At 38.3% G+C, this 26,485-nt stretch overlaps 1 protein-coding gene across 4 annotated transcripts in view; it reads right to left on the reverse strand.

Moving 5' to 3' along the window:
- The window catches only part of CDC42SE2 (CDC42 small effector 2), a 164,935-nt gene that overhangs the window by 85,211 nt on the left and 53,239 nt on the right, over window positions 1-26,485 (reverse strand). For 2 of the 4 annotated variants that reach the window (XM_082623761.1, XM_082623759.1), the window contains exon 2: window positions 5,014-5,177. The exons of 1 other annotated variant lie outside the window; for it this stretch is intronic. The gene's annotated coding sequence lies outside the window, so the exon portion shown is untranslated. Of the gene's footprint in view, window positions 1-5,013; window positions 5,178-6,379; window positions 6,415-26,485 lie in introns of all 4 variants that reach the window. One more of the 4 variants, XM_082623760.1, reaches the window with a different exon arrangement.

Below are 26,485 nucleotides of genomic sequence, written 5' to 3' on the forward strand. Positions count from 1 at the left end.
AGTTAATGCTATTAATCTAATCCCTCAAAATCACCCAAGCTCCTTCTTTATCAATATTTACAAGTTAGAATAGGAGAAACTCAGAGCCATTCAGGGTCATCGTTCAAATGAATATCCCATTCAACCTCTGAAGTTTAATAATTTTCTATAATGTGCACATTTCCTCTTTCTTTCACATCTGATGAACAAATTATTCCTCGTGAGTGTGTGTGTGTGTATGTGTTTAATACCTAAACCCACCTGACAGTTTTAACTGGCTGGTACCTACAGCAAGATGCTATCAAATCAGAATGAAAATGGTAGGATTAGAAATCAGCCACATGAACAAAAAAAAATCAGGAAACTACAACTTTTTAATACTGAACATATATTTTCTGGATTTTTTTCCCTCCATAAAATTGATATAACATTTTCCTATCACTAGTCAAAACATATGCTATCAAGATGCCTCACTAATCAGATAATCATAAAAATTAACTTATTCAACATATATTCATTGAGCTCCTATTACATGCTATGCTCACATAAATTAAACATTTAAAAAATAGTATATAAATGTAAGTCAGCAAATTATAAAGTAAAATAAACATTTTTAAATGTATAAAAATGAATTTACCAAAGATGTAAGAAGTTTAAAGACTACCAGAGATTAAAATTGAAATACAGGGACTTCCCTGGTGGTCCAGTGGTTAAGAATCCATCTTGCAATGCAGGGGACACCAGTTCGATCCCTGGTCGGGGAACTAAGATCCCACATGCTGTGGGGAAACTAAGCCCAAGCGCTACAACTAGAGAGCCTGCGTGCCACAGCTACAGAGCCCATGCGCTCTGGAGCCCGCACACCACAACTAAAGAGAAGCCTGCGCACCTCAACGAAGATCCTGCGTGCCACAACTAAGACCCAACGCAGCCAGTAAATAAATAAATATTATTTTTTAAAAATTGTAATACAGTATAAATAGATAGAACTAATTGAACGATTTTTAATTTTGAGCAGTTATGACATGGCAACAATTAACACTAAAATCTGGTCCTCACATGTTAAAATAGAATTTTAAAAAATTCTTAATAAAACAAGTAAATTGATCTCTTTTATTTTTTTTTAGTGAGCTTGCCTTTTGTTTTTTTTGGCTGCATTGGGTCTTCGTTGATGCGTGCGGGCTTCCTCTAGTTGTGGCATGTGGGGGCTACTCTTTGTTGTGGTGCGTGGGCTTCTCATTGTGGTGGCTTGCTCTAGGTGCACAGGCTTCAGTAGTTGCGGTGCACAGGCTTCAGTAGTTGCCGCACACAGGCTCAGGAGTTGCCGCACACAGGCTCAGGAGTTGCAGCAGGCGGGCCCTAGAGCGTGTGGGCTTCAGTAGTTGTGGCTCACGGGCTCTAGAGCGCAGGCTCAGTAGTTGTGGCGCATGGGCTTAGTTGCTCTGCAACATGTTGGATCTTCCCGGACTAGGGATCAAACCTGTGTCCTGTGCACTGGCAGGCAGATTCTTAACCAGTACACCACCAGGGAAGTCCTGATCTCTTTTACATTTGATTTTAAGGAAAACCAAAAGGCTGGCTTCATGCTCAGTGGTAAAACATTATACCCACTCCAATTATGTAAGCATTTTGTGAAACATTAGAGGCATTAAATTAATGAACAAGACAAGATGGTCAATGTAATCACAGTGTTCTACAAGCTCTAGTCAATGCAGCTGATAAGTGAACCAATACAAGGTATAAAATCTGGAAAGGATAAAGCAAAATTATGTTTAGTTACAAATAAGGACTGTATTCCCAGAAAAGCTAAGTGAATCAAATGCAAGACTATAAGAAATACTAAGTGAATTTAATTAAGTTAACTGATTAAACTTAACAGAAAGTAATAACCTTCCTAATGTTAGCGATAAACAGGAGTTTAAGCTGTAAGAGCACAATGAAGAGGCAGCAGAGCAGTGGTTAAGGGCACTGACCTCGGATTCAAACAGATATGGGTTGAAATCTCAATTCTACTACCTCCTAGCTGTATAAACCTTGATAAAGTCACCTAATGTCTTTAATTTTCTCAAGTGTATAAATGAATATAATTTATTAAACAGTTAAGATGATGCTGAAAAGTATACAGAGCCTGCCATTTAGTAATTGAACTAATATAAGGCATTATTATTTGCATTATTAATAATAGAAAGGCTCTCGTCCCTTCCCTAAGTAAAAAGAGGTATTACATTAAGCATACATATACCATGTAAACCTTTCTGAAATCCAGAGAAGGGTGAAATTCCAAAATATATCTGGCCCCAAGATTTGGAACAAGGGATTGTGGTCCTATACCTTTTTAATGGTTTCTTACGGAAAAAAAAATAATAACTTATATTACTTTTTAAAAAATGTCAGCCAGAACCCAGGTTCCGCACAACTATTTACTTTACAGTTCCAGGGTGCCAAGGGTTCAGTAGGCATCTCCACCAAAGAGTCAAATCAGTATAGATGACAGATACTCCTTTTCTTCTAGAACCAAACCTCAGTTAATATGAACCTATTCATTAGGAGGGTTGTTCACGTACTGTTAGCCTCTTCCAGTCAACATTAAGCTCCATTAGTAACGGCACAGACTATGTATTTGTTTACCACCTTAACTCTTATACTTAATACCTGAACCTTAAATAAATCAGTGAAAGGACTGCATTACCTGCCACCTTGCACACCTATATCAGAGACATACTTGCCTAATTCGCAATTCTAGTCTTAGCAAGTCCCTTCAGTTATCATTACACGGTATAGAATGGGTGATGATAAGGATGCATCAGTTATGATGTTTTGGAATTTACTGGCTCAGGTAACTGAGAAGTCCAGGTATACTATCTTCAGGGAGGACGTGATCCAGCATCTCAAGAGGTGATCAGGGTGTGTCTTTGCTCTGCTCTACCCCTTCCCTGTTGGCTTCTTACTCAAGTGACTTTCCTTTCATGGTCGGAAGATGGCTGCCAGGTTGAAATTCAGCAGGAAAAAAAAGTACCTTTATCCTGGCATTTCTAGTAAATGTCCTAAGATCATTCTGATTGATTTGGCTTAGACCATATGTCTGCCATGTCTCCCTTAGGTTAAGACACATGCTTCATTCCTACAAACTCTTCATAATATACATGAAATAAAATACATTAAAGCTGACCTTGGTGATTTGAACTTCTTATATTACCAAATAACGGCATTATTGAATTAAAACTAATGGATCAAGCACATCATACAACTTTCCCTATCTTCTTAAAAAGTTATCCCCCCCATTTAATCACAGCCCAACATGAAAAAATAAAAAAGTAAATTCTTCCCTAAATGTAAATCATTTTGAAGGATTCAGAATGTATTACCAGATTACAATAAAGGTTTATGATATTCCTTAACAAAACTGAAAGCAACATTATAAATTTTCAGGAAGAAAACAAGGTTCTTATCCCACTTTTTCAAGATTATAATAGCAGAATCTAAAGAAAGGATGGACAAGTACATGGATATCTTGAGTTGGGGGGGGTGGGGAAGAGTGGTTATATGAGCTTTTAAAATAGAATCAACTAAATAAACCATCCTGCGACTCAAGACTCCTCAAAGACATTAGATTCATCACCAACCCTCTCTCCCCTACCCCCGTACACAAAACTAGGTCCTAAGAACAAAACAGAGATGCACACTTTAGGGAGTCTTTTTGTCAGTGTGCATTCCAAAGCCTAATACAAATTATTTCTCAATTATTATGTTCCTACTATCATGTCCCTCATTCCTATAACTACCACAAAAAATAGAAGGTAAATGATTCCATTTTTATAACAGAGAAGACAACAAAATCTGAGACTAAAAGCCAATACTCAAATATACAGGAGAGGAGCTGATTTTCATGGTAAAGTTGAATAAAAACAAATAGCAAATCGTACAACTAACCAACTGAAAGTGTGTTACACACAAGTCATCTTAAATCAAAAGCCAAACTTCATTCATAATCCTAGAGGAAAGCAGTGTGGTCAAAGAAAGGAATGTGCATTAAAAGAATCTATAATTTTTCAAATCTATGAATTGATTTTTCAAATCCTCTACTGTTCAAATAATTTAATTCAGTAAATGTGCAATGATGGCTTTTTAAGAAGACAGAACTAGTAGACATAGCAGGGAAATAAACATAGCCCTTGACATCACAAAGTTTATAATGTGCTACAAAGGCAATATACACAAACATTACTGGACAGCTCAGAACATAATCAAGTACAAATGCCAGTGGGTAATCAGAAAGAGGAGGATCAAGTGAACTGGGATGATTTCCATAACAAGTAACAGAAAATCTAAAGGCAAAACTGCCTAAACAATAAGAAAATTTATTATCTCACATAATAAGGAATCTACAGTGAAGGTGGTTCTAGGAATAGTGAACGTGGCTCCAGTTCTACTTCTCTGGAATTCTCTTCCCTCTGCCCACCTTTAAGTAAGGGAATCACCTTCAGGCAAGATAGCTATAGCAGTTCCAGATGTCACATCCAGATAAAACAAGCTCTACAGGAAGGACCATCTCTTTTCTTCTTTCTCAAAAGCAAGAAAACTTTTCCCAAGAGCCTCTTGCAGACTTTCTATTTCCCATTGGCCAAAACTGGATCTCATGCCCATTCCTAAAACAATCACTTCCAATGGCAATGAAACTTACCATAACCAAGATTAGAATGGATGCTAGTAACTATCATGACCATCACTTTAGTGATGGCTGAATACATCAAGGAAGACAGGCCTTGGATGATGGTATTATTTGGACTGGGGGGAAAAAAGATAGAAACACATAGGCAAAGGAAGGGATGTGTCTAACTGAAGAAAGTCAAACTGCAATCATACATTAAACACACTTTTAAGGATAAAGAATTCTCTTGAACTGTGCTGGAGTCATCTTCTGTTAACACAAAAATTAACTTACTATTCAAGTCGGTAAATGCTAAGCATGCAGGAGTTGTCTTCTCTTTAAGGGAAGGATTTAGGTTAATTACCACTGGGGATAGTCAGACTCACCACTCACTCCTTGTCAATAGAGCTATCTCTGGGTTGAGAACATTCCATAATATGCATACAGATGACTGTAGACTCACTGTCAGTATAAGTTGTTCCTTGAAGGTTTCTTCTCATTTGGGTTCGAGGTTTTACTCAAAAATCCACACACTCACAACTGGCCCTATCTGCAAATGAAAGCATGCAATTAGGAGGCAAAATGCTGCAGGGAGCAATTCCTTCCTCCTCCACCCACCTATAATTAACTGATCCACATGAAAACTGAATTTAAACACCAGATTCACCAAGCCCCATGTTCAAACTAAGCAACCCGCATTTCAAAGGTTGTAATGTGCTTATTACACAGTTACCACCCTTTTCCCAGCATGTAAATTTATTGTCGTGTCCACAGTATACCAGGTGCAACTCTTAACGCAACGAGCAAAATCCAACACACATTTATGTTTGGTGGCAGCACACAGGACTGGTCTCCACAGCATGTTAAAGGAGAGCTGCCTACAGCTATAAATTAGAAGACTGCATCTAAGCTTGCAAACTCTGCTATATATTTATAATAGCTCGTAGGAAACATTTATTACTGTCAAAGCCAAGCCTGTTTTTCTGCCTTATGGATATAACATAGCATAGGAATAACCACACTGGCTTTGGAGTCAGAGGGCCCTAGGTTTGAGATCTAATTCTGCAAATAACTGGTTGTGTGATCTTAGGCCTATTTTTAACCTAAGATATATTTCTTCATTTACAGTCCTTCAAATAAACATATAAGCACTTAACAAAGCCAACAAACAACAGGCCTAAAACCCAACATGTTAAGGGTGAACTGATGATCCCAAATCCATTGCTTTCTCAGTCTTCCTCATTTCAGTAAATTGGACTGGGATCCATGCAGTTTGTGCTGAAACCTCTAAGTCCTCGTCATACACGCTCCCTCATCCTCCCAAAAACATCACCAAAGTGGTTGATTCTCTAAATATATAATGTGAACTGATTCTTAGAATCCCATAAAAACCATAAAAACAAACAGCAATTCCTCCCTCAGAATTACTTTCCTGAAACTGCCTATAAATTCAACTATTTAAATAATGACAGTTTGAAATTTCAAAGTTCCATATTAGAAGGAATACTAGTATTTCATAAAAAGAAAACATTGGCCATGCCACATATCAAAGTGATGCATTACACTTTGTAAGCTTACACATTTATTCACATCTAAGCTGACAATGAACTAGGATGTTATGCTTAATCCGAAAATGTAATTAAGAAAACTGAAAGATGACCAAAACTAATGAGTGAGTTTAGGAAGGTTGCAGGATACAAAAATCAATACTCAAAAATCAATTCTTTTTCTATAGAACACTTGTTCACTTACCCTACAACACAGCCATTCCATTCCTAGGTGTTTACCTAAGAAAAATGAAAGTTTATGTCCACAAAAGCAGCTTTATTTGTAGGAGCCAAAAACTAGAAACAGCTCAACTGTCCACCAACAGATGAGTAGATACACAAAATGTGGTAAAGCCATTCAATGCATTACTACTTGCAATGAAAAATAATACTGGGACTTCCTTGGTGGTCCAGTGGTTAAGACTCCATGCTCCCAATGCAGGGGGCCGGGTTCAATCCCTGGTCGGGGAACTAGATCTTGCATGCAAGCCGCAACTAAGAAGTCCACATGCTGCAACTATAAGCCCGCATGCCACAACCAAGACCCGGGACAGCAAAAATAAATACACATTTAAAAAAATAATAATAATATTATACACTCATTAACATGGATGAATCTCAAAATCATTATGCTGAGAAGCCATATCAAGAGTATACATTGTAGAATCCATTTACTTAAATTCTAGAATCTTGAGTGATAGAAAGCAGTTCAGTTGATTGCCTGGGAACAGGGGTAAGTGGCCAAGAGAAGAGGAAGAGCCTATAAATGGCTGAAAAGCAACTTCTGGGGGTGACAGATATTTTCACTACATTAAATGTGGTGATAGTATCACAGGCATATATATGTCACAACTTATCAACCTACACACTTTCAATATGTGCAGTTAATTTTAAGTTTAAAACACAGTAATTCACTGCATATTAATAATTGGTAGCAAGACTGATTAATATGAAAAGCAGAACCCCTTTAATGCGTTAAGTTTTGAAAATCACGGCCACATGTACACCTAAAACTAACATAACATTGTTAATCAGCTATTCTCCAGTATAAAATTTAAATTCTTTGTAAAAAGATTTTTTTAAAAAGGAAGAAAATTATGGCCACAATCTTTCTCTCTTCAGAAAATAACTCTTTCAAAAGTATATCTCATGCATGTAAATCAATTAAGTAAGAACACATCCTCACACTGTAAACAAAAATAAACTCAAAATGGCTTAAAGACTTAAATATAAGACAAGACACCAAGAACTCCTAGAAGAGAACACAGGCAAAACATCTGACATAAATCATACCAAGGTTTTCTTAGGTCAGGCTCCCAAGGCAATAGAAATAAAAGCAAAAATAAACAAATGGGACCTAATCAAGCTTATAAGCTTTTGCACAGCAAAGGAAACCATAAACAAAACAAAAAGACAACCTGCAGACTGGGAGAAAATATTTGCAAATGGTGTGCATAACAAGGGCTTAATTTCCAAAATATACCAACAGCTCATACAACTCAATAACAAAAAAACCACCCCATCGAAAAATGGGTAGAAGACCTAAATAGACATTTCTCCAAAGAAGACATACAGACGGGCAAAAAAGCACATGAAAAGATGCTCAACATCACTAATTATCAGAGAAATGCAAATCAAAACTACAATGAGGTACCACCTCACACAGGTCAGAATGGCCATCATTAAAAAGTCTACAAGGGCTTCCCTGGTGGCGCAGCGGTTGAGAGTCCGCCTGCCGATGCAGAGGACACAGGTTCGTGCTCTGGTCCGGGAAGATCCCATATGCCGCAGAGAGGCTAGGCCCATGAGCCATGGCCGCTGAGCCTGCGCGTCCGGAGCCTGTGCTCCGCAACGGGAGAGGCCACAGCATGGAGAGGCCCGCGTACCGCAAAAAAAAAAAAAAAGTCTACAAATAACAAATGCTGGGAAGTGTTTGGAGAAAAGGGAACCCTTCTACACTGTTGGTGGGAATGTAAATTGGTGCAGCCACTATGGAAAAGAGTATGAACGTGCCTCAAAAAACTAAAAATAGAGCTGCCACATGATATACCCAGACAAAACTATAATGCGAAAAGATACAGGCACCCCTATGTTCATAGCAGCACTATTTACAATAGTCAAGACATGGAAACAACCTAAATGTCCATCAACAGATGAATGGATAAAGAAGATGTGGTGTATGTGTATGTATATATATAATGGGATATTAGCCATAAAAAAGAATGAAATAATGCCATTTGCAGCAACATGGATAGACCGAGAGATTACCATACTAAACAAAGTAAGTCAGAATGAGAAAGACAAATACCATGATATCACTTATATGTGGAATCTAAAATACGACACAAATGAACATATCTACAAAAAAGAAAGAGACTCGCAGATACAGAGAACAGACTTGTGGTTGCCAAGGGGGCGGGAGGGTGGGGGAGGGAAATACTGGGAGTTTGGGATTAGCAGATGCAAACTATTATACATAGGATGGATAAACAACAACGTCCTACTGTATAGGACAGGGAACTGTAGTCAATATCCTGTGATAAACCATAATGGAAAAGAATATGCAAAAGAATAGATATATGTGTGTAACTAAATCACTGCTGTACAGCAGAAATTAACACATTATAAATCTATACTTCACTAAATTTTTTTAAAAAGTACAATATCTCAATGCTAAAGATCAAAAACATAATTACTGATCACAAAGAAAACATGCGTCAAAAATAGTACTCTAACTAACCTAGTATAATATGGCATGGGCAAAAAGGAAAAGTGGTAAATTTCAACATTATTTATTCAATTGTAGTCCACAAAGCACGTCAGTCTTTCATCACATTGGTAGCAATTAGATTAAAAAATACCGAGCCATTTCACTGTCGACCCAAAAGACATTTTAATATATCATTTGATATATTGGCATTCATCTAGGTATCACTACTAAAATGTACTTCAGATTCTGCTTAGAATTAATGAAGTCATGAAATCAGATTCAATTTACTTTTTAAATGCTGGCATGGCTTGGTGCTTTTGTACCATATTACATGCCACCTCTAACCCCATCCACCCGTTATTTATATTGAAGAGACAGAGCAAACTGCATTACTTCCTGAGCTGAACTTAACTATTAAATTTCAGACAGCATCAAAACTGTGTACTCCCATCTCCACCCAGAGATTTCTATTCTCCAAGTTAACCAGTCTCAGTTCCACTGTACTGCTATGAAAAAAAGGCTGAATCTTCAAAGAAATGAGTTAACAGTGCTACCTTTCAATACCTTTAACGGCTGTCACAGAGAAAAATCATATTAGTTCTGCATCATCCTAAATGGCAGAACTAGAGTGAATGAGTAGGGGATATATGTTCTATCTGAGGCACTGCTGCCTAAAGGTGGAATGTCCTGCCTTGGGATACCTATCATCAGAGGCTGGGATATTAAGACAGTGATTCAAAAGTCCCAAAGACAATAAAATAAAATAAATTAAATTAAATAACATTTTAAACGCTTAAAAAAAAAAGTCCCACGGACAGTTGCTTTAGTTCAAGTTTATGATTTCTTCCAATCCTCAGATCATCTTATGAACTTAAAAATAAAATCTATTCTTAAATGCCCAAATCCACTGCAATTCGAAAGTCTGCAGTTTAAGCTGATCAAACTACAAGAAGCTAAAGTCCTAAGTCTTACAGTAACATTTTTGTTTACTTTCCACTTTTCCCCAATGGATAGTGGCTTACATCATCGTTCCTTGACCCTATAAAATTACTCTGATTTTGAAAGAAAAATGTGCTAAATACATGTCCCATTTCCTTGCTCATTTAATGTCAAATGCCAATTCCTTTTTCTTCCCAAAGAAATATACATCTAACAGGGATAAAGATCTGTAAGAAATCTAATCCAATGTCCTCATTTTACAGACTCAGAAAGGTAAAGAAATTTGCCCCAAATCTCATAACTAATCAGTATAATGCATATTAGCACTGCAATAAATCACTGCCATTTATTTCCTCTGTAAGTACACTGTAAACAAATGCATATGGCCATTCACTTAGGTTAAGTGAAGGAAGGAAGGAAGCAAGCAAGCAAGCAAGAAAGCAAGAAAGCAAGAAAGAAAATAGGCCCTGGAATCAAACTGTCAAAGTTTGAATACTGGCTCTGCCACTTGTTAGATGTGTTGACTTTAGGCAACTTATTCACCATGCTCCACTTGCCTAAACTGTAAAATGGGTATAATTCATAAGGCTATTTTGAGGTTTAAATTAGGTTAATAAACATAAAATGCTTGAAACGTGGTCTGGCACAGAGTAAGCCATCAGGAGTGTGAACATCAGAAGGGGAATGGGGTTTAAAATGTGATATAACATTATGAGAGTAATTTTCTCAGCAAGTCAAGAGGACATTTTAAAATATATATAGGGACATTTTAAAATACATATACAGGGACTTTCCTGATGGTCCAGTGGTAAAGAATCCGCCTTACAATGTAGGGGATGTGGGTTCAATCCCTGGTCAGGGAACTAAGATCCCACATGCCACGGGGCAACTAAGCCCGCATGCCACAACTACTGAGCTCGCGCACCTCAACTAGAGAGCTCAAGTGCCACCAACTACAGAGCCCACATGCCCTGGAGCCTGTGTGCCACAACTAGAAAAGAGAAAACCCACATGCCACAACTACAGAGAAGCCCGCATGCTGGAACGAAAAAGTTTAGGATATAATAACTTTTAAAACGACTTTGAATACTAACAAATATTTGGTTTCTGATTTATACGTGAGGAAAAGGGAAAGGCGAGGGAGAATTTTAAAGTTTTAAAGTTTCCTAATGTTTCACAGAATTGTAATGGCTATGAGTACAAGAAGAAAAACTACTGAGAAGAATGGGGTGAAAAAAAAGACTTTGTCTTCTCTGCTGTACCTTGAAGTTAAACTGATCTGGAAAGGAAGCTATTTTCTCAGGAGTGAGAATAAAAATGCAAAAAGAGAATATAAGGTATTCTTATTTTTTAAAAAGCACATAAAATATCTAAATTAGTAACTCACTGTCATGTTTAATTCATTACTATTTACAATGCCCATACTCTCATTTTACAATATTTAGAGAGAAAAAAAATTATTTTCACTAAAACATCAGCTTTAATAAATATGTTGCATTCTTCACTGTGATTTTTTTTTTTTTTTTTTTTTTTTTTTTTTGCGGTACACGGGCCTCTCACTGTTGTAGCCTCTCCCATTGCGGAGCACAGGCTCCAGACGCACAGGCTCAGTGGCCATGGCTCACGGGCCCAGCTGCTCCGCGGCATGTGGGATCCTCCCTGACTGGGGCACAAACCTGTGTCCCCTGCATTGGCAGGCGTACTCTCAAGCACTGCGCCACCAGGGAAGCCCTTCAGTATGATTTTATTCAGGGAGATGGGATGTTTTTTTCTCCCCGTAAGAAAAACTTTTATAGTAAGAGTTTTTAAAAATAAACTAATCTTGTATCTTTCTATACAACTTTCCAAAACACTTCTACATATATGAAAGGCTGTAATAGGGAAGCAATTTAAACTGGAAAGCCTGTTATGGGTTGAACTGTGTCCCATTCTCTCTCCCACCCCCCCCAAAAAAGATATGTTGAAGTCCTAACCCCCCAGGACATCTGAATGTGACCTTATTTGGAAATAGGGTTGTTGCAGATATTAGTTAAAATGAGGTCATACTGGAGTAGGGTGGGCCCCTAAATCCAATATGATCAGTGTCGTTATAAGAAGCTGGCATTGTGAAGAAGACAGAAAGACAAACGGGAGAAAACCACATGATGACAAATCAGAGATTGGATTATGCACCTGCAAGCCTAGGAATGCCGAGGATTGCCAGCAAACCACCAGAAGCTAGGGAGAGGCAAGGAAGGATTCTGCTACACGTTTCAGGAGGCACATGGCCCTGCTGACACCCTGATTTTGGACTTCTAGCCTCCAGAACTATGAGGCAAGTTTCTGTGGTACTTCATTGTAGAAGCCCTACGAAATGAATACAGCTTCCACTTGATTACAAGAGTGAAAAAAGACAGACAACTCTAAATGTTACAGTCACGATCACTACAACCCACTACCCAAACAAAACAGGATTTTGGCCTTGCTCTGGAACAGTCACTGTCAACAAGGTCTAACAGCTCATCAGAAGTGAGTCCATGTTTCTATTAACTATCCCATTTATTCACTACCTAGGCTTGACGGCTATCTAGGCCACTAGGTTTTATAAATGTATGTGCCTTTCCATCATTTTCTAATTGGACAATTTTCCATGTTCTTATTTTACATCTTACTTATTTTGACTACATCGTAACACATAGTAAAATGGGATATAAAGTGTTTCATCCTCACTCCCTGTCCACAAATCACCCTTCACTCCGAAGACAACCATTATTAACAGTTTTTTTAATGTATCTTTCCACTGCGATTCCATGCATTTAGGAAAATATATCATGTATGTGATAGACATCAATGGCAACATATTCTGTGTATCATTCTGCACCTAGTTTCTATCACTTCACTAATCTTTGGAGATCATTCTGTATATGTAGGACTTATTTGTTGTACAGCATTTCACTATACAGATGCATAATATATTCAACCAATCTCATAGAGATGGATATCTAGGTTGCTGCCAGTATTTATCTTTATCACAAATGATGCTGTAATGGCTTTTTATTGTCTTTTTATTGAGTCCTTTCTTTGCCATCCTATTTAAAACTGCAATCCCCTGTTCCCTAGCCTGGCAGTCCCCATCTTGCTCCCATGCTTTATTTTTCCTCACAGTGCTTTAAATTTTTTTGGCATTCTATATATACATTACTCACTTATTACTTTTCTTCACCAGTAAGAACACAGGGTTTTATGAAGAGACAGATTTTGTTTTCGTTTGCAGCCAAACGCCTAATACCTGAGCACTTGGCACATAGTGAGAGCAGTTAAGTACTCACTGAATAACTCAGTGCCTTTATTTAATCCCACAAAAGAAAAATATACATGATAACTAAAAAGTACAATACATCTTCCCTTCAAGGCAACATAAGCCATAGTTCCCAAACTGATCAGTAATTTGTCCTTTTTGTTTTGTTTTAATTTTCTGTATTGTGTCAAATGAGACTGTTACATTTTAGTTTGATCCAGATTTGATATACCCTGTGAACCCTCCAGTTGTCTCAATTTAATTTAGCCTACTTGACCAAGGATAATGTTTCCTGGTCCTTCAGAATATTAACCCAAATAGCAGGTACTTAACTGAGTCTCTGCTTCCTTATATGTAGTGGCCCTCCTACACTGACAATGCCATTAACATGCAATTTCTCCTACCAGCTGTGCTTTTTCAGTCATGAGAGAGTGACTCAGTATGGTATTATTTCTGATAAATACAGAGGGGGCTGAAATTTCAACTTATCTTGAGAAAGTACATGTTTCATTTGTCCCAACTGCTTTCATAAGGAATTAAGATGTGGTAAATTGTGTCATTCTCTTGCAGACAAATCAGTCTGCATTTCATTTGGGCCTTGGCACACTGGGGCCTAAAAGTAAAACAGTCACTGACAAATTGTTCATTGGGGATGGGCAGGTGGGAATACTTTAAAGAAAAATAAGAACAAAAGGAAAATAGGTTCTTACTCATTTTCAGATTATTAAAATCTGACAAGTCTGGGGACTTCCCTGGTGGTCCAGTGGTTAAGGATCCAACTTCCAATGCGGGAGACATGGGTTCAATCCCTGGTAAGGGAACTGGGATTCCACGTACCGCGGGGCAACTAAGCCCGCGTGCCGCAACTACAGAGCCCACGTACTCTGGAGCCCATATGCCGCAACTACAGAGCCCACACGCTCTGGAGCCCACACCACAACTACAGAGAAGCCCGCGTGCTACAACAAAGAGCCCACACACTGCAACGAAAGATCCTGCATGCCGCAACTGAGACCCAATACAGCCCAAAAAATAAGTAAATACTTAAAAAAAAATCTGACAAGTCTGCAACTTGTACTAGAAAAATCTTTATGTGTTCGACTATTCAACATTCAAACTTTTAAGTATACATATTACTATTATTCAGTATGAAGATCTCCATTTTAAAGAAGGTTGGTAGTCAACAGTTTGTTCCAAGAGAACATGGCAGACTGATTTCCTAACAACTTTAATTCTACCCATTTCTGCACAAGTACAACCAACCATGTCTGCGACCAAAAGCCAAATAAGCCCTAAACTTAGCAAAGGAATCATTAGGAAGGTTCATGGGTACTAGGTCATGTTTATTACAAGAGCACTTTGTAGGGTTCTTTGTGCTTAAGAGCAGAAGGGAAAAGATGATATATGAGACCGCAAGATGGGACTCCCCTGGTGGTCCAGTGGCTAAGACTCTGCACTCCCAATGCAGGGCGCCCAGGTTCAATCCCTGGTCAGGGAACTAGATCCCACATGTCCCAACTAAGGGTTTGCATGACACAACTAAAACATACCACAACTAAAACACGTCGCAACTAAAGATCCCGCACACAGCAACGAAGATCCTGCGTGCCACAAATAAGACCCGGCATAGAAAGATAGATAGGTAGATAGATAGATAGACATATATATAGATAGATACATAAAAAAAAATAATTTTTAAAAATGTTAAATTCTGTTAAAAAAAGAAACTGTAAGATAACTTAGATGTGAATGACAATCTTGATCTTACATGCATTTCGAAATTGGATTACTGAAAAAGATAATACTTCACATGTTTTTAAAACACTTATGGGCATATAACAATAATTTGGAGACTTTTAATTTTTTTTTAATTAATTTATTTATTTTTGGCTGTGCTGGGTCTTCATTGCTGTTCACGGGCTTTCTCTAGTTGTGGTTAGCAGGGACTGCTCTTCGTTGCGGTGCGTGGGCTTCCCATTGCAGTGGCTTCTGTTGTTGTGGGGCGCGGGCTTTAGGCGAGCGGGCTTCAGTAGTTGTGGCTCACGGGCTCTAGAGCGCAGGCTCAGTAGTTGTGGCGCACAGGCTTAGTTGCTCTGCAGCATGTGGGATCTTCCTGGCCCAGGGCTCGAACCTGTGTCCCCTGCATTGGCAGGCGGATTCTTAACCACTGCGCCACCAGGAAAGCCCTGGAGACTTTTTAAATGAAAAATAAGTGTGTTGGACTGCTTATGAAGGCTTTCCCCACACCCAGGAGTCTTTATATTGATCCATGTTTCTTTCCTTCTAATATGTTTAAGGTTTTCTTTTTTATACTCAACTCTGGAAAACCAAAAATTTATCTTGGTGTCAAGTGTGAGGTAAAGATCATTTCCTTTTTTTCTAATTCCTCTATTTTAATAATCACTTCCATGAGATTCTGATTACTATGTTCACTGGTTCATGGACTACTGTAAAAACCACTCTGTTTCATCATAAAGGTCAGTTATAAATTTGTCAAACAAAGCTTTCAAGGCAAAATTTAAAAGTAAATGAGACAATTTACTTAGAAGGATAATGCACAATACCAATTAAAGCAGAAGATATGCTGTTCCCCTAACTCTAGGGTCTTCAACCCAGTGTAAGGTTTGACATTTTGCAGGAGGTACTTGGGTCTGGACAGTTTCAGAAAATCAACTTCCAGATCTCCAACTTCCTCCTGTACTCTTTTCTAAAACTGATAGGCATAATTCATGCTCTTTTTCTACCTTCCCTTTCATAATAGCTCTTATACAATACAGAAGTCATACTTCTAACTCATCTCAAAGCTTAGTAAGGTACTTTGCTTCAAGAAATCTCCAGTGCATCAAAGGGATAACGGGGAGGAGGAGAAGTCTCATGTAAGCAAAGCACGAAATACTGAAACTAACTCATGGCAAGACTCCTTACCTAATGAACCAATTAATGTTTGAATTCAGAAGTGAAAGTAGTTGGTCCAGTTTTTGTTCAATGCAGATGTTGTCATTTTAGAATTAAAAAAGAAGGGACTTCCCTGGTGGTGCGGTGATTAAGAATCCTCCTCTACCAATGCAGGGGACATGGGTTTGATCCCTGGTCCGGGAAGATCCCACATGCCTCGGAGCAACTACACCCGTGTGCCACAATTACTGAGCCCGTGCACCAAAACTACTAAAGCCTGTGCTCCACAATGAGAAGCTACGAGAAGCCCACGCACCACAAAAAAGAGGAGCCCCCCCTCGCCACAGCTAGAGAAAGCCCACGTGCAGCAACAAAGACCCAATGCAGCCACAAAAAAAAAAAAAAAAAAACCTGAAAAAGAAGAAAGATCATTTCTGACAAGAAAACATACGGAATCTAGCTGCTTGACAACGAGAACTAACAAGTTCTATAGCAACATTTTCCTTTAACGTGAATAAGCAGAATCAACAGGGTCAGGGTTTTTGGCAAGCAGTGTTTATTTCTTGCAATGAACTCTGACACATACAGTATTTCAAGTTCAAAATATGCACTGCCTAATTTCTTCACAAAATTGGAACAAAAATTTTTACAATTTGTATGGAAACACAAAAGACCCCAAATAGCCAAAGCAATCTTGAGAAAGAAAAACGGCGCTGGAGGAATCAGGCTCCCTGACTTCAGACTATACTACAAAGCTACAGAAATCAAAACAGCATGGTACCAGTACAAAGACAAAAATATAGATCAATAGAACAAGATAGAAACTCCAGAAATAAACCCAAGCACCTATGGTCACGTAATCTATGACAAAGGAGGCAAGAATATACAATGGAGAAAAGACAGTCTCTTCAATAAGTGGTGCTGGGAAAACTGGACAGCTACATGTAAAAGAATGAAATTACAACACTCCCTAATACCGTACACAAAAATAAACTCGGGGCTTCCCTGGTGGCGCAATGGTTGAGAGTCCGCCTGCCGATGCAGGGGACACGGGTTTGTGCTGCGGTCCAGGAAGATCCCACATGCCGCGGAGCGGCTAGGCCCATGAGCCATGGCTGCTGAGCCTGTGCTCCGCAACGGGAGAGGCCACAACAGTGAGAGTCCCGTATACAGCAAAAAATAAAAAATAAAAATAAATAAACTCGAAGTGGATTAAAGACCTAAATGTAAGGCTGGATACTATGAACCTGTTAAGAAGAAAACATACGCAGAATACTCCATGACATAAACCACAGCAAGATCTTTTCTGATCCGTCTCCTAGAGTAATGAAAATAAAAACAAAAAAATGGGACCTAATTAAACTTAAAAGCTTTTACACAGCAAAGGAAACCATAAACAAAACAAAAAGACAACCCACAGAATGGGAGAAAATATTTGCTAATGAAGTAACCGATAAAGGATTAATCTCCAAAATATACAAAAAGCTCATGCAGCTCAATATGAAAAAAACAAACAACCCAATCAAAAAATGTGCAGAAATGTCCATAGATAAATGCATAAAGAAGATGTGGCACATACAGAGAACAGAATATTACTCAACCATAAAAAGGAACAAAATTGAATTATTTGCAGTGAGGTGGATGGACCTAGACTCTGTCATACAGAGTGAAGTGAGTCAGAAAGAGAAAAACAAATACTGTATGCTAACACACATATAATGGAATCTAAAAAAACAGTACTGATGAACCTAGTGGGAAGGCAGGAATAAAGATGCAGATGTAGACCACAGACTTGAGGACACAGTGGGGAAGGGGAAGTTGGGATGAACTGAGACAGTAGCATTCACATACATAACTACCAGATGTAAAATGGAAGGCTAGTGGGAAGTTGCTGAATAGCACAGGGAGATCAGCTCAGTGCTTTGTGACCATCTAGAGGGGTTGGATAGGGAGGATAGGAGGAAGGCACAAGAGGCAGGGGCCGACTTCCCTAGTGGCACAGTGCTTAAGAATCCACCTGCCAATTCAGGGGACATGGGTTCGAGCCCTGGTCCAGGAAGATCCCACATGCCACAGAGCAACTAACACCATGCACCACAACTACTGAGCCTGTGCTCTAAAGCCCGTGAGCTGCAACTACTGAGCCCACACGCCATAACCAGTGAAGCCCGTGCACCTAGAGCCGGTGCTCCACAACAAGAGAAGCCACCGCAATGAGAAGCCCGCACACCGCAGCGAAGAGTAGCCCCTGCTCGCTGCTACTAGAGAAAGCCCGCGCACAGCAACAAAGACCCAACGCAACCATACATAAATAAATAAATAAATAAATAAATTTCTTTAAAAAGAGAGAAGATATGGGGATATATGTATACTTATACTGATTCACTGTGCTGTACAACAGAAACTAACACAACATTGTAAAGCAATTATACTCCAAAGAAGATTACAAAAAAAAAAGAAGATAAGGATGGGAAGCAGGGAAACCTTTGAAAATAAACAAACAAAAAAAAAACGCAGAAGATCTAAATAGACATTCTTCCTAAGAAGACACACAGATGGCCAAAAAGCACATGAAAAGATGCTTAACATCACTAATTATTAAAGTAATGCAAATCAAAACTACAATGAGGTACCACCTCACAAGGGTCAGAATGGCCCTCATCAAAATATCTACAAACAACAAGTGCTGGAGAGGGTATGGAGAAAGGGGAACCCTCCTACACTGTTGGTGGGAATGTAAATTTGTATAGCCACTATGGTGAACAGTATGGAGGTTCCTTAAAAAACTAAAAATAGAGAACAGACAGCAGAAGCAAGAAGAACTACAATCCTGCAGCCTGTGGAACAAAAACTACATTCACAGACAGACAAGATGAAAAGGCAGAGAACTATGTACCAGATGAAGGAACAAGATAAAACCCCAGAAAAACAACTAAATGTAGTGGAGATAGGCAACCTTCCAGAAAAAGAATTCAGAATAATGATAGTGAAGATGATCCAGGACCTCGGAAAAAGAATGGAGGCAAAGATTGAGAAGATGCAAGAAATGTTTAACAAAGACCTAGAAGAATAAAAGAACAAACAAACGGAGATGAGGACTTCCCTGGTGGGGCAGTGGTTAAGAACCTGCCTGCCAATGCAGGGAACATGGGTTCAATGCAGGGAACACGGGTTCAAGCCCTAGTCTGGGAAGATCCCACATGCTGCAGAGCAACTAAGCCCGCGTGCCACAACTACTGAGCCTGTGCTCTAGAGCCCGTGAGCCACAATGACTGAGCCCTCATGACACAACTACTGAAGCCTGCGCACCTAGAGCCCATACTCCACAACAAATAGAAGCTACCGCAATGAGAAGTCCGTGCACCACAATGAATAGCCCCCACTCACCACAACTAGAGAAAGCCTGCACTCAGCAGCGAAAACCCAACACAGCCAAAAATAAATAAATACATTTATTTTTTAAAAAAAGATGAACAATAACTGAAATGAAAACTACACTAGAAGGAATCAACAGCAGAATAACTGAGGCAGAAGAATGGATAAGAGACCTGGAAGACAGAATGATGGAATTCACTGCTGCAGAACAGAGTAAAGAAAAAAGAATGAAAAGAAATGAAGACAGCCTAAGAGACCTCTGGGACAACGTTAAACACAACAACATGCACATTACAGGGGTCCCAGAAGGAGAAGAGACAGAGAAAGGCCCTGAGAAAATATGTGAATAGTTTGTAGTCAAAAACTTACCTAACATGGGAAAGGAAATAGCCACCAAAGTCCAGGAAGCGCAGAGTCCCAGGCAGGAGGAACCCAAGGAGAAACACGTCGCGACACAAGGTAATCAAATTGACAAAAATAAAGACAAAGAAAAATTACTGAAAGCAACAAGGGAAAAATGACAAATAACATACAAGGGAACTCCCAAAAGGTTAACAGCTGATTTCTCAGCAGTATCTCTACAAGCCAGAAGGGAGTGGTATGATATATTTAAAGTGATGAAAGGGAAGAACCTACAACCAAGATTACTCTACCTTGCAAGGATCTCATTCAGATTCAATGAAGAAATCAAAAGCTTTACAGACAAGCAAAAGCTAAGAGAATTCAACACCACCAAACCAGCTCTACAACAAATGCTAAAGGAACTTCTCTAAGTGGGAAACACAAGAGAAGAAAAGGACCGACAAAAACAAACCCATAACAATTAAGAAAACGGTCATAGGAACATACATATCGATAATTACCTTAACTGTGAATGGATTAAATGCTCCAACCAAAAGACTCAAGCTCACTGAATGGATACAAAAACAAGACCTATATATAGGCCAGCTACAAGAAACCCACTTCACACCTAGGGACACATACACACTGAAAGTGAGGGGATGGAAAAAGATAATTCCGTGCAAATAGAAATCAAACGAAAGCTGGAGTAGCAATACCCATATGAGATAAAATAGACTTTAAAATAAAGAAGTTACAAGAGACAAGGGAGGACACTACATAATGATCAAGGAATCAATCCAAGAAAAAGATATAACAATTATAAATATATATGCACCCAACATAGGAGCACCTCAATACATAAGGCAACTGCTAACAGCTATAAAAGAGAAAATCTACAGTAACACAATAATAGTGGGGGACTTTAACACCTCACTTAAACAAATGGCCAGATCCTCCAAAATGAAAATAAGTAAGGAAACAAAAGCTTTAAATGACACAATAGACCAGATATATTTAGTTGATATTTATAAGACATTCCATCCAAAAACAGCAGATTACACTTTCTTCTCAAATGCAAACGGAACATTCTCCAGGATAGATCATATCTTGGGTGACAAATCAAGCCTCAGTAAATTTAAGAAAACTGAAATCATGTCAAGAATCTTTTGTGACCACAACACTATGAGAGTAGAAATGAACTGTAGGGAAAAAAACGTAAAAAACACAAACACATGGAGGCTAAACAATAGTTACTAAATAACCAAGATATCACTGAAGAAATCAAAGAGATAATCAACAAATACCTAGAGACAAATGACAATGAAACACGAAGATCCAAAACCTATGGAATGCAGCAAGAGCAGTTCTAAGAGGGAAGTTTATAGCTATACAACCCTACCTCAAGAAACAAGAAAAATCTCAAATAAACAATCTAACCTTACACTTAAAGGAACTAGAGAAAGAAGAACAAACAAAACCCAAAGTTAGCAGAAGGAAAGAAATCATAAAGATCAGAAAAGAAATAAATGAAATAGAAACAAAGAAAACAATAGCAAAGATCAATAAAACTAAAAGCTGGTTCTTTGAGAAGATAAACAAAATTGGTAAACCATTAGCCAGACTCATCAAGAAAGAGAGGGAGGACTCAAATTAATAAAAATAGAAATGAAAAAGGAGAAGTTACAACAGACACTGCAGAAATACAAAGCATCCTAAGAGACTACTACAGGCAACTCTATGCCAATAAAATGGACAACCTGGAAGAAATGGACAAATTCTTAGAAAGGTACAACCTTCCAAGACTGAACCAGGAAGAAACAGAAAATATGAACAGACCAATCATAAGTAATGAAACTGAAACTGTGATTAAAAATCTTCCAACATGGACTTCCCTGGTGGCGCAGTGGTTGAGAGTCCACCTGCTGATGCAGGGGAAATGGGTTCGTACCTGGGTCCAGGAGGATCCCACATGTCGCGAAACTGCTGGGCCTGTGGGCCTTGGCTGCTGAGCCTGCCCGTCCGGAGCCTGTGATCCGCAACGGGAGAGGCCACAACAGTGACAGGCCCGCGTAACACACACACACACACACACACACACACACACACACACACACACACAAAATCTCTCAACAAACAAAAGTCCAGGACCAGATGGTTTCACAGGTAAATTCAAACATTTAGAGAAGAGCTAACACCCATCCGTCTCACACTCTTCCAAAAATTGCAGAGAAAGGAACACTCCCAAACTCATTCTGTGAGGCCACCATCACCCTGAGACAAAAACCAGACAAAGATACTGAAAAAAAAGAAAATTACAGACCAGTATCACTGCTGAATATAGATGCAAAATTCCTCAACAAAACACTAGCAAACAGAATCCAACAACACATTAGAAGGATCATACACCATGATCAAGTGGGATTTATCCAAGGGATGCAAGAATTCTTCTATATACACAAATCAATCAATGTGATACACCATATAAACAAATTGAAGAGGAAAAACCATATGATCATCTCAATAGATGCAGAAAAAGCTTTTAACAAAATTCAACACTCATTTATGATAAAAACTCTCCAGAAAGTGGGCATAGAGGGAACCTACCTCAAAATAATAAAGGCCATATACGACAAACCCACAGCAAACATCATTCTCAGTGGTGAAAAACTGAAAGCATTTCCTCTAAGATCAGGAACGAGACAAGCATGTCCACTCTCACCGCTATTATTCAACATACTTTTGGAGGTCCTAGCCACGGCAATCAGAGAAGAGAAAGAAATAAAAGGAATCCAAATTGGAAAAGAAGAAGTAAAACTGTCACTGTTTGCACATGACATGATACTATACATAGAGAATCCTAAAAGTGCCACCAGAAAACTACTAGAGCTAATCAATGAATTTGGTAAAGTAGCAGGATACAAAATTAATGCACAGAAATCTCTTGCTTTCCTATACACTAATGATGAAAAATCTGAAAGAGAAATTATGGAAACACTCCTATTTACCATTGCAAGAAAAAGAATAAAATACCTAGGAATAAACCTACCTAGGGAAACAAAAGACCTGTATGCAGAAAATTATAAGACACTGATGAAGGAAATTAAAGATGATACCAACAGATGGAGAGATATACCATGTTCTTGGATTGGAAGAATCAACACTGTGAAAATGACTCTACTACCCAAAGCAATCTACAGATTCAATGCAATCCCTATCAAACTACCCCAAAGCAATCTACAGATTCAATGCAATCACTATTAAACTACCAATGTCATTTTTTACAGAACTGGAACAACTCATCTTAAAATTTGTATGGAGACACAAAAGACCCCGAATAGCCAAAGCAGTCTTGAGGGGAAAAAACAGAGCTGGAGGAATCAGACTCCCTGACTTCAGACTCTACTACAAAGCTACTGTAATCAAGACAATATGGTACTGGCACAAAAACAGAAACATAGATCAATGGAACAAGATAGAAAGCTCAGAGATAAACCCACGCACATATGGTCAACTAATCTAGGACAAAGGAAGCAAGGATATACAATGCAGAAAAGACAGTCTCTTCAATAAGTGGTACTGGGATAACTGGACAGCTACATGTAAAAGAATGAAATTAGAACACTCTCTAACACCATACACAAAAATAAACTCAAAATGGATTAGAGACCTAGATGTAAGACCGGACACTATAAAACTCTTAGAGGAAAACATAGGATAACACTCTTTGACATAAGTCACAGCAAGATCTTTTTTGATCCACCTCCTAGAGTAATGGAAATAAAAACAAAAATAAACAAATGGACCTAATTAAAGTTCAAAGCTTTGACACAGCAAAGGAAACCATAAACATGACTCAAAGACAACCCTCAGAATGGGAGAAAATATTTGCAAACGAATCAATGGACAAAGAATTAATCTCCAAAATATATAAACAGCTCATGCAGCTCAATATTAAAGAAACAAACAAGCCAATCCAAAAATGGGCAGAAGACCTAAATAGACATTTCTCCAAAGAAGACATACAGATGGCCAAGACGCACATGAAAAGCTGCTCAACATCACTAATTATTAGAGAAATGCAAATCAAAACTACAATGAGGTATCACCTCACACGAACTAGAATGGGCATCATCAGAAAATCTACAAACAACAAATGCTGGAGAGGGTGTGGAGAAAAGGGAAACCTCTTGCACTGTTGGTGGGAATATAAATTGATATAGCCACTATGGAGAACAGTATGTACGTTCCTTAAAAAACTAAAAATAGAACTACCATACAACCCAGCAATCCCACTACTGGGCATATACCCAGAGAAAACCATAATTCAAAAAGACACACACACCCCAATGTTCCTTGCAGCACTATTTACAATATCCAGGAAATGAAAGCAATCTAAATGTCCTTTCACAGAGGAACAGACAAAGAAGATGTGGTATATATACACAATGGAATATTACTCAGCCATAAAAAAGAATGAAATAATGTCATTTGCAGCAACATGGATGAACCTAGAGGTTGTCATAATGAGTGAACTAAAGTCAGACAGAGAAGGACAAATACCGTGTAATAGCGCCTGTATGTGGAATCTTAAAAAATGGTACAAATGAACTTATTTACAAAATGGAAATCGAGTCGCAGATGTAGAAAACAAACTTATGATTACTGGGGGGGGAAGTGGGGGGTCGGGAATAAATTGGGAGATTGGGATTGACATATACACACTACTATATATAAAATGGTAACTAATAAGGACCTACTGTATAGCACAGGGAACTCTTCTCAATACCCTGTAATGACCAATATAGGAAAAGAATCTAAAAAAGAGTGGATATGTGTATAAATGATTCACTTTGCTGCACAGCAGAAACTAACACAATGTGAATCAACTATACTCCAACGGAAAATAATTTTTAATGCAGTACCTATAATTATCTTTCCCCTCTCCATTTTAGAAGTAAAATTCACAAGAATTAGAGTTATTCCACACTACAATTATGAATTAAAAATTTGATGTAATTATGAAGCATTAAAAGTTCTTGTAACAGTAGTCTGAAATGCTATTTATAACATAATTATTGGCTCAACATAAAATAGTAACATTCCTAACAGTGAATGACATTGATTTTCTTGGCTGAATAAATTTACATCAGTTAACATACTCAGCTATAGCTATGGTCATTTTTTCTAATGTTTCATTTACTCTGATAATAAAAGAAATATACGCTTGTGAACAGTATGAAAAATATAGAAATTTAAAAAAAATTTGATAATCACCATCTCCCAAAACTACATACACTGAATAACAGCTGTACATATACAACCTTGTACCTACTTTAGCACTCTGACAATCACTTCCCCCTGAAACTCTCCAAAATAAATTACTAATAGATAGTACATGAGATGTACTTAATTTAACCCTTCCTCTTTACTAAAAAATTAAGTAATTTTCAATTTTTCTTCAATATAAATAATGCTTCTGTGAACATTTCTGGATAGAAAGCTTTTTTTTCATGATAAAAGAAACACGGTCAATCCATACAAAGGAATACTATTCAGCTACAAAAAGGAAGGCATACTTACACATGTTAAAACATGGCTGAACTTTGACACACTAAATGAAAGAAGCCATTTATAAAAGGCTACGTATTTCCTATACTGTTGGTGGAAATGTAAAATGGTGCAATCACCTTGAAAAACAGTTTAGTAATACCTCAAAATGTTAAACATCAAGTTACCTTGTAACCCAGCAATTCTACTAAGTATATACCTAAATTAAAACATACATCAGGGCTTCCCTGGTGGCGCAGTGGTTGAGAGTCTGCCTGCCGATGCAGGGGACACGGGTTCGTGCCCTGGTCCGGGAAGATCCCACATCCCACGGAACGGCTGGGCCCGTGAGCCGTGGCCACTGAGCCTGCGCGTCCGGAGCCTGTGCTCCGCAACGGGAGAGGCCACAGCAGTGAGAGGCCCGCGTACCACAAAAAAAAAAAAAAAAAAAAAAACAACAACAAAAAACCATACATCAACACAAAGTTGTATATAAATGTTCATGGCGCCATTATTCATAATAGCCAAAATGTGGAAACAACCCAAATATCCATTAATTGATGAATGGATTAACAAAATGTGGTATATATCCAGACAAATGAATAACATTCAGCCATAACAAAAAATGAAGTCCTGATAAATGGTACAACAGAGATGAACCTGGAAACCTTATGCTAAGTGAAAAAAGCCACTCACAAAAGGCCACATATTGTATGATCTCATTTATATAAAATATCCAAATGAGGCAAAGACAGAAAACTGATTACTGGTTGCCAGGCACTGGGAGGAAAGGAGTAATGGGGAATGACTGCTAATTTCTTTTGGGGATGATGAAAATATTCTAAAATTAAATAGTGGTGATGCTTGCACAGAACTGATTATATGCTTTAAAAAGGTGAATTATGATTTATGAATTACAATTCTGACACCAACTGTGATGTGCAGAACACACCAACACCAAGCAATTCTCCAACACCAACTGGAGGTCTTATAATTCAACTCAATTCTGACAATATGTACCTAGAGATAACATCACATCCCATAAGTTAAGGGCTCAGTCCCACAAGACTTCTCCCCTACCCCTTTCAGAAGTCAATCATAAGCCCAGGTTGTCACCTGTGCTTCTGAGGGTCCCACGAAGCTCTTCTCAGGTTCGATTAGTTTGCCAGATCCACTCACAAAATTCTGAGAAACATTTCACTTACTAGACTACTAGTTTATTTATA

This window comes from Mesoplodon mirus (assembly GCF_964341445.2).
Source record: "Mesoplodon mirus genome assembly, chromosome: 5".
NCBI classification, from domain to species: Eukaryota; Metazoa; Chordata; class Mammalia; order Artiodactyla; family Ziphiidae; genus Mesoplodon; species Mesoplodon mirus.